This window comes from Palaemon carinicauda, chromosome 4, assembly GCF_036898095.1.
Source record: "Palaemon carinicauda isolate YSFRI2023 chromosome 4, ASM3689809v2, whole genome shotgun sequence".
Lineage (NCBI taxonomy): Eukaryota > Metazoa > Arthropoda > Malacostraca > Decapoda > Palaemonidae > Palaemon > Palaemon carinicauda.
Window position 1 is genome coordinate 188809106 of NC_090728.1, and position 17049 is coordinate 188826154.

The 17049-nt window shown below is 36.6% G+C and overlaps 1 long non-coding RNA gene across 3 annotated transcripts in view; it reads left to right on the forward strand.

Annotated features, from left to right (window-relative positions):
* LOC137639236 (uncharacterized) overlaps positions 1-8649 on the forward strand; it is a 46453-nt gene extending 37804 nt beyond the window's left edge. For all 3 annotated transcript variants that reach the window (XR_011044264.1, XR_011044265.1, XR_011044266.1), the window contains 2 exons: positions 1066-1148; positions 7441-8649. This is a non-coding gene — a long non-coding RNA (uncharacterized lncRNA). The remainder of the gene's footprint in view (positions 1-1065; positions 1149-7440) is intronic.
* The last annotated feature ends 8400 nt before the right edge of the window (positions 8650-17049 follow it).

Here is a 17049-nt window from a genome sequence, read left to right on the forward strand (position 1 = left end):
AATTGTTAAAGTATTTTTCTTATCTAATTGTTGAATTGGTGGACAGTTCTTGAAAATTCATATTTGTTCAGTAGGTCGACTTGGTTTCAAGTATCAAAGTTTACATGTTACATATTTTATCAACTTTCTCAACTTGTATTTATAATTTTTTTTGCTTTAATGCATTAGATGCTTTCCAAATTCAACCCTTAGTGTTTGAATCTTTTTTTTCGGCTAGGGTTGTAATTGGGCTAATATTTATCTTAACTGATATCTTTAGTGTCAATTCAATTAGGGTTAATGATATTTGGGTTATTGCTGCTAGTTAACTGTCTTAAACCTATTCCTGGACCAAGTTAAAAATGTGCTCGGTCTGAGTTCTTTATCAGCCCTATTCTTCAACTCTTAATTACCTCAAGGATATCTCGTAAAAATATCATATTTTATCTCATTTATGCTGGTGATTTAACAGTAGTTCAGTGGATTTTCCCTCGTTCACCAGTTTTCTACCTCTTACTTGTCCATAATTGGTGGTTTAAATTTTGGGTCTAGCTGCGTTTTTCCAGATAAAACCCATGATTATGGAGATGGTTTGTATGAAGCATTTATGAAACCATTTAAGGAATTTGTAATAAAGGAGCATTTTTGCACTTAAATAGGATATTTGGTAGGCTTAATATGACTGATGATGATTTTGTTTAAACTTGGTTAAGATTTTGTATGAACATATTCATTAGTTTGTAGTATTGTTTCAATTGCATGACTAGGTGGTGTCCTGAAAATATCCCCAAGTTAAAAGATACATGAAATTAAATCTTAAAATTTTCAACAGTAAATTTTTTTTTTTGAGATAGGTTTGCTGTTGAAGTTACAGTAAATATTGACTGCAAAAGGTCAGTACTACTGTGGTACTAGCGTATTTACACTATCTTCATTGATAAAAATGCAGCGTCTACGTTACTTGACAAGCAGTTAGTGCAAGAAAATTTAAACATACTATTCATATAACTGAGAATTGCGTGGACTAAGTATGCTGCATGTATGTGAAATTGCAAAGTAGTTTCTATTGAGTTTTTTTTTCCACAGAAGTGTAGAAGATTTATTTTTGATTGGTATTGCTGGATTAATCAGGCACACAGCACAGTAGAGATAAGAGGACTAAGTAACATGTGAGTATATATGGCATAATGTGTATGCTCTACAGGGTTTTCTATTGTATTTTTTTTTATGAATATAGTATTTTTTATTCAAGTCTCTCATACAAAAAAAAAAAAAAAAAAAAAAAAAAAAAAACTTTCATTTAATTTTGAGGATATGAACTATGCTTGAATACTTGCTTCAACATATTTGACAATAATGCCCAGTTATTTGGTTAACATATATCAAACTCATTTTTTTTATATAGCCTAATTAAAGCTGAAAATATCATAAACAATTGTGCAAATTAGCAAGTACAGTATTAGTAAGAATGAAATAATTTTAGTCCTTTGGAAACCTGAATGGAAGAAAATTTTGTGACGCTTAGAGAAGTGTCAAAAAAACTGGTCTTAAGCAATTAAGGCTTTGTCTGACAGTTCTACTGCCACTTTCTCTGATGGTAATGGCAGTATTATGAAAATTGCTGAGGAAATCTTTACTTGTAGAAAAGCTGACTTCATGTTGTCTTCATTGAGGTATGATTTTTCAGTAGGTTTTGGCTGTCACTATAGCTTTAGCCAATAAGCAAGCTTAGTAGGACTTATTTTCCAGAAATTGAAACGTCCATAATTTGTTTGCCAGTTCCACAGGATCTTGGAAATAATTACAATAATGGACATAACTTTTAATACATTATTTGGATGCGGAACATTGGTGAAAGGAAAATTAATCCCTAAACTTAGGCCTGCATACTTTTAATAATTGCATGCATTCTTGGTGTGGTACTGTCCTCCTGTGGGAGTTTATGGATTCGAGAGATTTCTCTCAAAATTTTCATCCTCAGCAAAATTTTGGATGAAATATTACAATTTCTGTGGTGTTACTAGATTGGATTTATGGATTTTGGCTATATAGCTCATTTGTGGAGAATGAGGGTATTTGGCACCCGCATGCTTTTCGGGTAAAACCCTTGTTAAACTTTGTGAGGGTATTTGGCACCCACATGGCACCCGCATGCTTTTAGGGTAAAACCCTTGTTACACTTGATGAGGGTTTTTGGCCCAAACATGCTTTTAAGGTAGAAACCCTTTTTACGCTCTGTGAGGTTATTTGGCAGTGGCACCCACATGCTTTTAGGGTAAAACCCTCATTACACTGTGAGGGTATTTGGCACCTGCATGCTTATACGGTAAAATCCGTTACGCCGAGGTAAAAGATAGAACAGTTTGGGCAGGTTGGTTGAACGTCTGACCCCTTTGCAACAAAAGTTCTTGAACTAAAAATATTTAGCATGTATTATTTGCTGATTGTCAATGACCCTGGTAGTCATGACATTAGATAAACCACTAACCTCTGGATTCATCTTCCAGTATCAGATTCCAGCAATAACATTTGAGTCTTCTTTCCAAATCAGTCTTACAAACCATGGAATCTGTTCATAAAGTAGACAGTATAATATGAAGCTTCATTGGTCACCAAGCAAAATTGTCGGTAATTGGAAAACATATGTGCCCTGTGCTTTGGATGTAGGAGTACCAAATTACATAAAAAAAGTTCCCATGTGATTTTTACAGACAAGTTCAAATATGAACTAGGGGATATATTGCAATATCTTCAGATGGGAACACTAAAAATGTTTTCACAGCAGTTTTCTCCAATACCTTCTGGTGTTATAATAGACATCCTTCAAGTATTTAATATTGTTACTCCCTAAATACTGCACTGTATAACAATGTTGGTTCAGATCTCCTACCAAGGTTAAATATTCCATGAATTACGCAAAATTTGGTATAATTTAAAATGTTAAAACTAATTGTCTAATACCTAGCCATCATTCATTACAATGATGAAATTTAAGTTCTTCGGTCGATTATGAAGGAAGGATTAGTTCCAAGACATGGAGCTACTGCTCCCTCCACCTGTATGCATTGCAATGGTTTAATTGGCTAAACATGGACTTTCCTTCCTTGGCACATGTGGGATATGTCAGATGAGGAATTTTGAGCTGCAATTACCTCTACATCTGATGTTCAGTATTACTGCATGACCCTACTCCAGGGCAATGACTCCTTTAGCAAATCTTTTTCAAGACCATGCGGTCACTAGCATGAGTTTTCAGGTTAATTGGTATTCTGCATTTCTTTAAGGTTGGCTTGGCTTTGTCTTTAAATATCATCATGGGCCTGCCAGGCTTTTGCCATCTGGTTTTTAGCTCTCGTTAAAAAAATTTAGGGGAGCTATTTTTCAGGCATACCAAGTACTTGACTCTTCAGCATTTTTTAAGAATGTATGTGGAATCAGATGTCATTAGATGACTCCCATAATTTCTGCAAACAGTAAATATAATTCTTTAGTTGCTTGAGATGGTATGCACATGGAAATGTAACAGGACCTATTATTTCATCAAATTTGAGCAATATGACCTAGTACCAGGAATAGGAGAACTATATACAGTACTGCAGATTGATGATAAATTCAATCATTTTAATAGCAAATTAAACTGTTGGAGTATGGCGTTAATTCCATTTTAACACTTCTAAAGATCATTCTTACTGGCAATTATTGCCAGTACAAAGTGTAGAACATCATCATTTATAAGTTTCTTTTTATTCCTCACTCCGTCGGTATTAGAATCTCTTTCTTAGTTAGATATAAGTACACTCATTGGTGTAGACATAGCAGTTCCTCCCTTACTTAAACCATATAGCTCTGTCACTCGCTGTCCAAAGGAAAAGTCAACCCTTTTGGCTGTTTGGCAATAAGTAGATTAAGGAGATACTCGATCTTCCTCGTTCCAGAGTAAGCAGAGTTAGGAGATACTTGATCTCCCTCATTCCTGTTTTCCTGAGGCTAAACTAGCTAGTTTAGCTTTTCAGTCAAGTGAAATTAAAGTTCTCTTGATGGACCTTGATGGTTATGGAGGCATAAAACAAATGGGTTTTTTAATAAGAGTGCAGATTTCTTAGCTCCAAAGTTTTTATTTTCTGTAAGATAAGAGGAGGTTCTTTGAGAACTGGTAATGTTACTCCATTATATGAATCTTTTTGTAATAGCTCAATCCAGCTAACTATCGCCATGTATTCTTTTTCATCTTCTTTGTCTGCATCTTTTCCCACTTTTATGTGGGGTCGATGTTTCTGGCCAGCGTTCTCCATCTACCTCTTTCGCACTTCAACACTGGTTAATCCCTTTGATCGAAGGTCATCCTTGTTACAGTCCATCCACCTTCGCTTTTGTCTCCCTCTCCTTCTCGTTCCCTGTACCTTCATTGCCATCACTCGCCTCCCAGTATACTGTTCATCTCTTCTCATGACATGACCATACCACCTCAGTCTACTTTCTTGGATCTTATCTGATAGTTCTCTAACTCCTGTGGTACCCTTAATTACAGTACCTCATTCCATATCTTCTCTTCTTGTCACCTGACACATCCATGTCAATATTCTCATCTCTGCCACATCCAGCTGCTTCTCTTCTGTTTTCTTTATTGCCCACGTCTCTACTCCATACATCATTGCCGGTCTCACAACTGTCCTGTTTACTGTACCTTTCAACTTAACCCCTATTTTCCTGTTGCATAGTACTCCACACACTTTCTTCCAATTCTTCCATCCTGCTTGTATTCTGTGGTTTATTTCTGCCCCCAGATCACCATCTTCTGCAACTGTTGATCCTAAATACTTGAAATTTTCAACTCTTTCAATCTCTCTCCTTGTCAACTAACTTCTCCATTCTCCCCATTTTTCAATCTTAAATACTCTGTCTTTTTCATGCTGATCTTCAATCCTCTATTTTCCATTTCTCTTCTCCACTCCTCCAGTTTCTCTTCTACTACCTCTCACCTAGTGCTACACAGTATAACATCATCAGCAAAAATCATACACCAAGGAGACTGATCTCTAATACCTTGTTACTACATCCATGACCAGATCAAATAGGTAAGGGCTCAATGCAGACCCCTGATGTAGTCCCAGATTTACCGAGAAATTTTGTTAGGCCCATACTGCTCTCAACATTTGCTTCTGCCCTCTCATACATATCTTTGGTGATTCTTACGTATTTCTTAGGGACTCCATTTCCTCTCGTACATCTCCACAGCTGATGTGGTACTTGATCATATGCCTTCTCCAGGTCAATAAAGACCATATGTAATCCTTTCTGTTTCTCCCAATGCTTTTGTATCATCTGCCTCGAAGCAAATATTGCATCTACAGTCCCTCTTCCAGGTATGAATCGAAATTATTCCTCACCAATTGTTTCATCTGAGTCTCTTCTCAATCTTCTCCCATATCTTCACAGTATGGCTTATCAATTTGATTATGCCTCTGTAGTTGCCACATTTCTGGATGTCTTCCTTCCCCTTAAAGATTGGGATGATTAGGCTTCCTCTCCATTCCTTTGGCATCTTTTCCTGATTGGAGATCTTTTGCATCAGGTCCCCTAACTCCTATATTAACTAAAGTTTTTGAACATCTAAATAAGTATGCTGAAGGTAATCAATTCCCCATTTTGCAATTTTGCTCTTGTAAAGGGTTTGGAGCATGTGATGGCTTTGTTACAATTTTCAGTGCTGTACAGAAATCCATTAATTGTGATTAGGTAGTTGTATAAGTGGACTCTTAGTGCTACCTTTGATCACAATAATCATGAGGCCAATATTTTCAAACTCAGTTGGGAGTGGGTGTCTTTTTTTTAGCATTATTATTAAATTTTTAAGTAATAGATTGCAAAGTTGTTGTTATTGGACACCATAGTTAGTATAGGTATGTGATATTTGGTATTCCTCAGGGTAGTGTTCTTGGTCCATTACTTTTGCTATATATACACACATGTGGTTTAGCCTAGAAAACACACCCTTTGCAAGTGCAGGTGATGTAACTCTTTGGATCAATTCCATCTACTGAGTGAAGGCCTGGCTAAAGTTAGTACGTGGTGAAAATTATGTGGCATGAAGTTGAGCCTTAAGTATTGTTAAGTGTAATTGTAAGTAGGATTCTTGATAGCATATTTAGTCTTGAAACTTTCGGTTTCTCTTATTCAATTGCACAAAAAATTAGTTCATCAAGTCCAAATTGGTGATGAATCTATTCTGAAAGCATTTTAATTCTTTTGTTCTGCCTTGTTTCAAGTATTGTTCGCCTGTGGTTTTCAGCTGCTGATTTCATCTTGAAAAGGTTTGGACAGGAATGTACCTTCTATTAAATTTCTTATTCCTGACCTAGATATTTCTTTGGCACTGTCATTCAATCAGTGTGTTATGCATACTCTGACCATCCTGTTTGTAATACTACAATAGGTATACAGTTAAATCCTAATGGGCTTTCTCCATCTTAAGGCTCAATGATGCAGAGTACTCAATAAGTTTTATTCTAGTTGTGACCAAGTTGTGGAATGATCTTCCTAATCAGGTAATTCTTGGTGGAATACAAAAGTTGAAACGCTGCCAATATTTTCATGTTGAACAGGGGACCTATTTTAAATGTTGAATAACGTCATGTTTTATTTTAAATTTTCATAACTTGCCATAAATAGTTATTTCCAATTTCCTTTAATTGGGTTATCTTAACCTGTTTTGAGCCTTTCTCAGGGTGTAGTGTTGAAAATGCAGTCCTGAAAATGCAGTCCTGAAAATGCAGTCCTGTCAGAGGTGACAGGTTTGTCTCCCCTTTTGCTTAAGACAAATATTTTTGTTACTTTCAGCGTCAGAATTCCTCGTCTCTCTAACTCATAGCCAGGGTGGTGGTTGTACTTCTGGCGTTCATTAGTTTGGAATGTCTCAGTTTTCCGAAGTGTCATCTCCAAAATAAGTTGGTGTAATATACAAAAGGTTTTATAAACTTTTTAATTTGGCCATGTTAATGAAGTGTGTATATATATGGTATATGACTTGGATAATATTTCCAGTAACTTATTGTATGTGGAATTTATTTATATACTCACAGGCTTGTATCATCATCTTTCACAAGGGTTATAACAACAAGAGCTTGAGGTAAATGTACTTTTTCACTAATTCAGAGATGACTTCACGCTTTTGTGCATGAGAACTTTACTAATTCAGAGATTGTGAATGAGAAAGAACACTATATCTCCAAACCATTTCAGTTCTAAAAATTGTTTATTCCATTATGCATGATCAATTACCTTGTGTATTTTTGATTTAAAGAATTTGTTATACACTAAACTTAAAGCAAGGAAAAATAACAGCAGGCAAAGTGAAAAATGTTGTTTTTATTTTCATTTCAATGTTTATATAATATTGGACAAATCTAATTACAGTATCAAAAAAGAAGTGTTGCTATATATTCATCAACTTATTATTTACAGAAATGCATGTGGTTGGAGAAATTCCAGTAGCAGGATATAAAAACAACAGCAGCAGTAGAGAATATCTGAATAAACAGAACAGCAATGTCAAACGAGAAACGATGGCAGTCATATGTGAATAATTTCTAATAGCAATGTTACTTAATGAACATAAAAGCAGTGAAAGCTCAAATGACAGGACAATTATCAGTGGCAGATTGATGAGAAGGACCCAATATAATAGTTGCAGTGAGAAATGTGTAAGACAACTACATTTTAATGCCTGCAGGAGGAAGGATGTTTATCATCAATAGGACCAGTGGCAAGCTTGGAATCTGCTGCTCTCAATAGTAGTGCAGTGAGATCTCGCTCAAAACAGGCTGTAGCAGAAAGAAGATGGAAATAATAATATCTATTGAAACTAGGAGATAAATAAGACACTCCGTAAATAACAACAGCAGCAATGAGATGAGGTTGTATCATACAACAGACTAAAAGTTTCGCATTTCATTTAACTGAAGCAAAGTGATATGGGAGTTACCAAAGACAGGCAATTTCACCATCTGTAGTTGCAGTAACAAGAGAACAGTACCAAAGTGGCAGCAACATTAAATATTGTACCAGTTTTATAGTAATAATAGTGGAAATGAGGAATTTACAAAGTAGCAGCAGCAACAATGTGTTAGTTTTAACAGCAGCCAGATATTACTTCTTCATTTGTTGCCTTATAAGGAATGTGTATTTACTACAATATAGCAGCAGCAGCCAGATATAACTACTTCATAAGAAGTTGTAATAGGAAGAAGCCATTATAACAGCAGCTGAAGAGAGAAATGGTAGTGATAAGCTACATCAGAGCAGATGTATTAATTCCTTCATAATTTGCTACAACAGAAAAAACCATTATTGTGTATTACAGCAGGAGAGAGAGGTAATACATAGCAATAGAACATCAGTGGTTCAACAGCTGTCGATGGACTAGAACAGTTTTGCAGAACCCAGATGAAATTATTTTAATTTCAACTACAGGAAGCATTTGGCAGCAACAGAAGAGAGAAGTAATAATGATGGGGCAATAAGAGGAGCAACTATCTTATAATAATTACCACAACAACAACCAGTAATGGTGGTCTCAGATTTTCAGCCACCATTTGGAAATTACTCTTCAAAGTAACTTTTTCTCAATATATCATGTGAAGTACAATTGGACTATAGCAGCGGCAACAACTAAAGAACCAGTGATGCCAATGATAAGTTGAAGTAGCAGCAGAAGAATCCCCAGTGTACGGACTGTAAGAGGAGAGAAAGAAAAGTAAAGTTTTCACAGAGTGCAAATAAATTACTTCCATTAACATTTGCTATATTATTTTAACCTCCCTCTAACTTTTATACGCATGTTAATCCAAATTTCAAAATATCATCAGCAAGGGAAATGATTCCCCCACCCTGCTATAAAAAAGAAAAAAAAGTGAGGACTATGATGTGTTTTCTTAGAGCAAGTATAACAAAATAGTGTAAAAATCTTTTAAAAGCTCGTGAGAAATGATTGATAAATTTATAATTTGGCAGCCTCATATCATCAAGTTTACTCTTCCTATGCTTAAAAATAAATTTGGAAATCAGATAAGGATGCTACTGTAATAACGAAATATAACGCAATATTGTATAAAAATGCAAAAAACTTACTCTTTCCGTAAACATCAGTCTCCTCAATTACTCTTTCCGTAAACATCAGTCTCCTCAATTTCCCATAAATCAGAGCAATGAGACAAATCAGAGCAGCCTAGCCCAGTCCTGAAAAAAGTTGAGAAAATTTTCAAATCTAATGGCAACTTCACATTGCATCTTCAATAACTTTTGAGTGCACAAAATCAACTGAGCTACAGTTTTTTTATAATAATAAAACCAATTCAGCAACACATTCAATTTTCAATATCCTCATTAATCTTGGCTGCAACTACAATCAGTGTTTTAAAAACACAGTGCTACAAGCCCTAGATCTCCAACAGGGAAAATATAAAATAGGGAATCATATGCTCTTAAACTTTTGCAAAAGCCAAACTTCAATCTAAGAAATATAGTCTAACTTAAGCATAACTATTTGGACTAAAAAAGTGGCCCAAAAACACTACCCCAGGACAATATTTTACATTGATTTAGATAATATTGTGCTCACCAATACAAACATATGTTGGAAATTGTATAGAATATCATATATTATTACGCCTTTGCAAAAGCCAAACTGCAAGCTAGGAAACAGACTATTACTTTATTATTATACTTAGCTGAGCTGCAATCCTAGTTGGAAAAGCAGGATGCTATAAGCCCAAGGGCTACAACAATGAAAAAAAAATAGCTTAGTGAGGAAAGGAAATAAAAATTAAATAAAATACTTTACGAACAGTAACCATATTAAAATAGATTTTTCATATATAATCTATGAAAAGACCCTTATGTCAGCCTGTTGTTCAAAAACACATTTTCGGCAAGTTTCAACTTTATATAAGTTCCACCATTCAACTACCAGATTAAGATCAACATTCCATAACTTGGTCACAGCTGGAATGAAACTTCTAGAATACTGTTTTGTATTTAAAAATAATAAATAGACTCTGTAAGCCTAAGGCACCAGGTTCAGATGATATTCATCCAAGAGAGATCATAAACTAGAAGAAATAAACCCAAACTTTTACAAAATGTTCGAAAGACGGTCAACGAAAGAAAGGTACCACAAGGATGGAAACTGGGCAATATTCCTCCAATCTACATGAAGGAACCAAAAGAAGAACCTGGTAAGTACAAACCTGTGTGTGAACTTTAATGCCTTGCAATTTTTTTTAACCAACCCTAGTAGATTCAATAGAAGAATATATAGAGTAAAACCTTCTGATAGACGACCAAGATGGTTTTAAACAAAAGAGATCCTATGAAACAAATCTGGTGAAATTTTTCCACATGTTTAGCATTTATGACAAAAGAAGGGTAACATAAATACCTAAACTTTCAAAAGGATTTTGACAGTCCCTCAAAAATTAATGGTTAAGATTAGAGCACTGGGCATCACCGATGAGCCAGCTGAATGGATCGGAAATTGGCTGACAACCAGAAAAATATTGTAATCATCAATAGAAAAGCTTCATAGTTGGCGGCTCTTACAAGCCGAGTACCTCAAGGATCCATCCTTGGCCCATTACTACTTCTGATTTACATTAACGACATAGATTTAGGATTAACTAGAGTACCCAAATTTGCCAACTATACTAAACTAAGCATAAATGCTGTGAACTCTGAAGACATGGAAGCCTTAAGAGGATATAATTGAGGTAGGAGAATGGTCTAGGAAATGGCAAATGCCTTTCTACTGTGAGAAATCAGTTATACATGGGTTATAGTAACCCCAAAACAGATTTCTCTGCCGGATACTGAAATAAAAAGTGTGGATCAGGAGGAAGATCTCAGCTTATAAGCAAAGATTTGAAGTTCACCAAACAGCATAAAGGCTGAAAAGAAAGCACAAAAACTAATAGGTAAAATGAAGAGATAATTCAACGACAGAAAGACTGTACTACAGCTGTTACACATCACTAGTAAGACCCCATCTGGAATACAGAGTCCAATTCTGGGCTTCAAGAATTCAGAAGGATATAGATAGACTGGAAGCAGTACAAGCTAGGGTTACCAAACTAGTTCAAACCCTAAGACAAATTGGATATAGACGGAGGATGGAACGTTTGAACTTGTTTGATCTACAAACGACGATGACTAAGGGTACAGTTAATAAAGGCATTCAAAATTCTTAAAGAAAGGAATAAAAAAATGTAGATTACAACAATCTATTCACGCTTGGCATAAATCAGTCCAGAGGTAACTGATACAACCTGGAATTGAAAAAATATACCACTCAATGTGGTAATTTCCTTACATACAAAATAGCAAATACATGGAACAGACTTCCAGCGGATGTAGTAAACAGCATCACAGTGAGAGTTCAAGAATAAGTTAACACTAGATCATAAAAACTAAACTAAATCACTCGACCAAAGAGCAAATGGAGTCTCCCTGCATGAACTAAAACGTCTATGAGACATCCAAAATTCTTGTAACTCGTAATGGAAAATGCTTGACTATTAGAATTAAATACATACCTATTTATTAAAAACAGGATGGTACTGTCAGATCTCAATGTACAGGATGGTCAGGATTATGAAAAATCTTACGCAACATGCATAATAAACTCGTTGAACGACAGTGAAGATTACTATCTAGATCAGGAATAAGATTTTTAATAGACTAAGTTCCCGTCCAACATATTATGATGAGATTCGGCAGCTGAAGACCAAACAGGAGAACAATACTCAAAACATGGTAGAACAAAAGAATTAAAACACTTTCAGAATAGATTGATCCCCAAAAATCTTAAGACTTTCTCAATCATTTTTTGTGCAATTAGAGACAAAGCCAAGGCATTTCTTAATAGTAAATTTGCTGGCATTAGTTTGGCGAGTAGTTGGCAAAGTGTAAAGTAGGGTGTTAATAGGATTAAGGCTAAAATAGAGGATGCTATCTTAGAAATACAAGGTAGTTTTAGAAGAGGTAGCGGATGTACTGGTCTAATTTTTAGTTAGGCAAATATGAGAGATTAGCAAAAATTTGCGAGAAATCTTTAGCAAAAGGTAAGGAGTTGTATGATGCTGTGGAGGATTATTTTTATTTTATTTATTTTTTCTGTTGGCCAAATCAAAAAAAAAAAAAAAAGAGAGAGAGAGAGAGAGAGAGAGAGAGAGAGAGAGAGAGAGAGAGAGAGAGAGAGAGAGAGAGAGAGAGAGAGAGAGAGAGAGAGGAATTTTATTTGTTTTAGTTTTGTCAAATCGCAAGAGTTTATTTGTTTTAGTTTTGTCAAATCGCAAGAGTTTATTTGCTTTAGTTTTGTCAAATCGTGAGAGAGAGAGAGAGAGAGAGAGAGAGAGAGAGAGAGAGAGAGAGAGAGAGAGAGAGAGAGAGAGAGAGAGAGAGAGAGAGTGTGCGGGAATGTACGTGAGTTTGTGTGTGTCTCTGCGGTGCGCGCCACCGAACAAGTGGTAATTAGCGTAATAACTGTTTGTAGGGGGAAACTGTATAATTGAGGCTGTTGTTTACATTTTTAGCTGGGTTAGGGCGGTAATGAATGACTTGGGCGATAGAATTTTCTATTTGATTGTAGCAGGAGTCAGTTGTTTTTTTTGTTCATCGACAGCCGGCTTTGAAGTGATTTTTCTTTGTATTGGAGTAAGTACTGTTTTCATCTATTTTTGTTAGGCGCGATCATGAATGATAGAAAGTTTATTATTTATCTTTGATTATAGTGCGATAGTTTAGTTAGGAGTTTTCTTAAGCGTTTTTTTCTTTTTTATTGCAGGCCGTAATTCCTCGTTTGGATTCCTTTTAGTTTGGCCTGGAAGGTGGTGCTTGCCAGCCGTGTATATTATGCATGAATATCTTGATGACGACGACCCGGACCGGACAATGAATGTAGGAATAGACTGCTGAAATATAGAATTTTTTAACGTTGATGACCCAGCTATAAAATACGGATTTTTCTCACGACAATTTGATGATGACGACGACCACCGCATAAGATTGCACGGTCGAATTGGCCGTACGATATTGTTGGCCTGTGCCAGTAGGCTACAACTTACAAGGACTGTTGCGTGTGAATTAAGAGTTTTCTCTTGGTTTGGCATTATATTTTTGGGGTTACAGAATATGATTGGTGTTTCAAAGTAATTTATTTTAGTCTTAAGTGTGCTTTTGGTACTGTGCGTGAACTGACGGTGTTGGGTATATTTAAAGGATATTGTTTTTTCTGATTATTAGCGAGTTCTCGGTACCCTCACGCACCGATATATATACAGCAAATTTTGTGTATTGCTATTTTTGTCTGTTGAATTTATGATAAGTGTGATTTTTTTTTGTTTAGTAAGTAAGTAATATAGTTTTAAGGATATGTTTTGTTTCATTGTTTCCTTCATGCATTAGTCCAGTTAACAAAGTAAGGGGAAAGTTTGAGTTGTTGGATATTTTTAAAGTAAGAGTGATCAAAGGTGTGGGGGTTTGTTTTTGTTTACATCCCGCCACATAAATTTGGCGCCCGAACAGGGACTGTCGAGGTGGGATTGAAACTGGACTGTTGGACAAGGGTATTAAAATAGGTTTAGGAATTAGACTTAAGATATCAATGGTATCGAAATGGAGGAAATGGAAGAAGTTACATATTTTAAAGGAGGAATTGCGATTGTCTAATGGGCGAGAGGAGAGGTTGTTGGTGGAGAATGCGAGGTTAAAATGTGAGAATGAGGAGGTGCAAAGGAAACTTAGGGAACTTCAGGGAATTGTAGAGAGAGTGGAAGAGGGTGTTGAGATGAGGATGCGGGAAAATGAGAAACGAATGGAAGCTATGATAGGGCAAGTAATGGGGATGATGAAAACTGTCATGGGTGAAGGTGCAGTCGGAGGAGTGGTTTCTTCTGGTAATGGGTTGATGGTGGAAGAGGATAGGGTAAGTGATAATGGGGAAGGTAGTGATAGTGATATTGAAAGTAAAGGGACTAGACATAGTAAGATTGGAACGAAGGGTGATAGGAAGAATGAGAAGAAAGGAAAAGATAATGTGAAGAAAGAAAAGAAGAAAGGTCAGGGTGTGAGTGAGGATGATCATGAATGGGTGAAGGTGTTAAGAAAAAGGGTGAGAAAGAAATAGTTAAAGATAGGACTTTGAGTGTAGAATTAGATTCATTGTATTCAAATGAGGAAGAAGGCAACAAAAAGGGAGTAGTCAGTGGAGATAGTAGTGAGAATGAGGTAGAGGAAGTTTGTAAGACAGTGTTTAGGAGAGAAGTACCTAGGTGTGAAAGGTTTAATGAACATAGCAGTAGGGATGTATATGACTTCTTTAGGGAATATGAAAGGTTTTGTCAGGCTAAGTATGGGGATAGTCAGAGAGTTTGGGCTAGGGAGTTAGGGAAATTTTTGTCAGGATATTTGTTGACAATGTATGGGGTGATAAAGAGTGTAGGAGAGGTTGAGTATGAGAGTGTAAAGAAGAGAATAATTTTACAGGTAAAACGTATGAAGGGTAGTGTTAGGTATAAGCGAAAAAATTATTTTGATGAAGCACGAATGAAGGTGGGTGAAGCAATCTCGATGTATGTATGTCGGTTAGAAACATGAGCTAGAAAGAAGTATGGGGACGAAGGAATAAATGAAAATAAGGAACTAATGAAGTTTTTGGGTACAGTACCAGAGTGTGTGCGAGTTTATTAATATGAAACGGAAGGAGAAAATGAGGTGGACTAGAGAGAGATAGTTGAGGATTACGAGTTGGATAGGTGTATGAAAGTAAATCTGAGTGTAAGAACTGGAATGGAGGAAAGTGTGCCAGAATTTGGTAGTTTTAGAGATGCTGTTATGAGAGGGCCAATGAGGGTAGCTGATAGTGTAGTAGATAGAAGTGTTAGGGCGAGTATTGTAGGAATACCCATGCCGAGAAATGAAGGGTTTAGACAGGGAAACAAGTTTGGAGCGATAGAAGTGCTAGTGAGCAGCAAGTTAGGTTAGGTAGTGGTATCCATGAAGAGGTGTTATAGGTGTGGGAAGGTAGGACATAAAAAGAACGAGTGTAGATGGGCACTTGGAGCATGTTTCGGGTGTGGAGAGACAGGGCAACGTATTAGCAACTGTAAGAAAGAGAAAGTGGTTAAGTGTTATCGGTGAGGTATGACTGGGCACATAGCGAGTGGATGTCGTAGTAATCGTATGAATGTGATTTGTGGTAATTATGGTAAAGATGGTCATTATGCTAGAATGTGCAAGGAGCCGCGGGGTAAGTGTACTGAATGTGGTGTAGATGGTCATGTAGCTAGAGTATGTAGGAAGAAGGTATTAAGTCAGCCAGTATGTTCGGGAAACTAATTAATCTGAGGGTTCAGCTGGGTGAGTCCTCGTGTGTGTGGGGAGTGAATGTGATGCATGTACGTGAGGGTTTATTGCATGAAGATGTGATGGGGGAAAGAGCACACGATTGCATGAGTGTGAAAATTATTTTTAAAGGTGTAGAGTTGGTTGGTTTGATTGATACTGGTTGTAGTGTCAATTTAATGTTTAGGAATGCATATGATAAGGTAAAAGAGGTTTGTGAATTTAAGAGATGTAAGGGTGAAGTAAAAGACATTGGTAATTTGCGTATGCCCGTGCAAGGTAAGTTGCGGGAAAATGTTATGACTGGGGGGCTGATGATGGAGGATAATGATTTTTACGTGGTCGAGGGAGCGAATGAGAAATATGACTTACTGCTTGGGTATAAATTTCTGAAAAAAATGTGGTATGATTGTACATCCAAGTGTGAATATGATAGAAATAAAGGTTAAAGGTAATATTTGTTGGGAATTTTATTTAAAGGAAGACGGCAGAGTGAGTACGAAGGTATGGAAGGGAGTGCCGTTGGTAGCAAAGGAAAGTGTAAAGTTATCGGGTAAGAAAGGTGAGGTTATTAGTGTAAAAGTTGCCTGGCCTAGCAGTCTGGGAATTTCCAATAGTGACAAGGATGAATATGTAGTGGAAGGTATGGAAGCAGGTAATTTGATGAAAACGATTGCGCATGTATATGATGGTGTTATGAATATGCAGGAACCCCAGGTGTATGTAAGGTGGTTGCCGAGTGTTAGGAGGAAGAGAGTACGTGGTATCGTGAGGGCGGTTGCATGGGATGTATGTATACACTGATTAATGTAGAGGATGAAAGATATGTTAAGGCGAGACAGGTAATGGCTGGTAAGGTAAAGAACGATGACAATTGGGATTACGATATGTTGAAAGAAAGAATTAAGTTAGATGAGAGTATAAGTGAGGTCGAAAGGGAACGATTGCTCAAGATGTTATGGGATAAGCGGAGAGTTATGAGTCTCGGTGACGATGATTGTGGGGGGTCAGACCTGCCAGAATTTAAAATAGTTCTCAGTGATGATACCCCCATATATCAGCGTCCCAGGCATTTTTCTCTGCCTATTGCCAAGGAGATAGAGGAGCAGTGTCAGGAATTAGAACGTGTGGGTGCAATAGAAAGGAGTGAGAGTGCCTGGAATAGCCGTATTATTCCTGTACGAAAGCCTGATGGAAGTTTACGCATGTGTATTGATTATAGGAAGGTGAATGAAGTGATTGTTAAAGAACGTTTTCCAATGAATGTGGTGTCTGATTGTGTTTATAAGATGCATGGAATGAAAGTTTTTACTAAATTAGATTTGGTGCGGGGCTATTACCAGATGCCTCTGGCAGAGGGGAGCAGGCCCATTACCGCATTTTTAAGTACAAATTGTCACTTTCAATTCAAAAGGTTGAGTTTTGGTCTTGCTAATGCGCCTGCTGCCTTCCAAAGGGCGATAAATGTTGTTTTGGCTGGGTTCGATCGACAGAAGGTGACTGTGCGTAAGTTGCGAGGTTTTCTTGGTTTGGTTGAGTTTGGTCGCAAGTTTGTTAGAGATTGTTCAGGTATAAGGAAGCCTTTGAATGAATGGGATGATCGGATGATAGAAGCGTTTGAAAGGTTGAAGGAAGAGGCCGCGAAAGACGTCACTTTGGCATTTCCAAACTATAGTG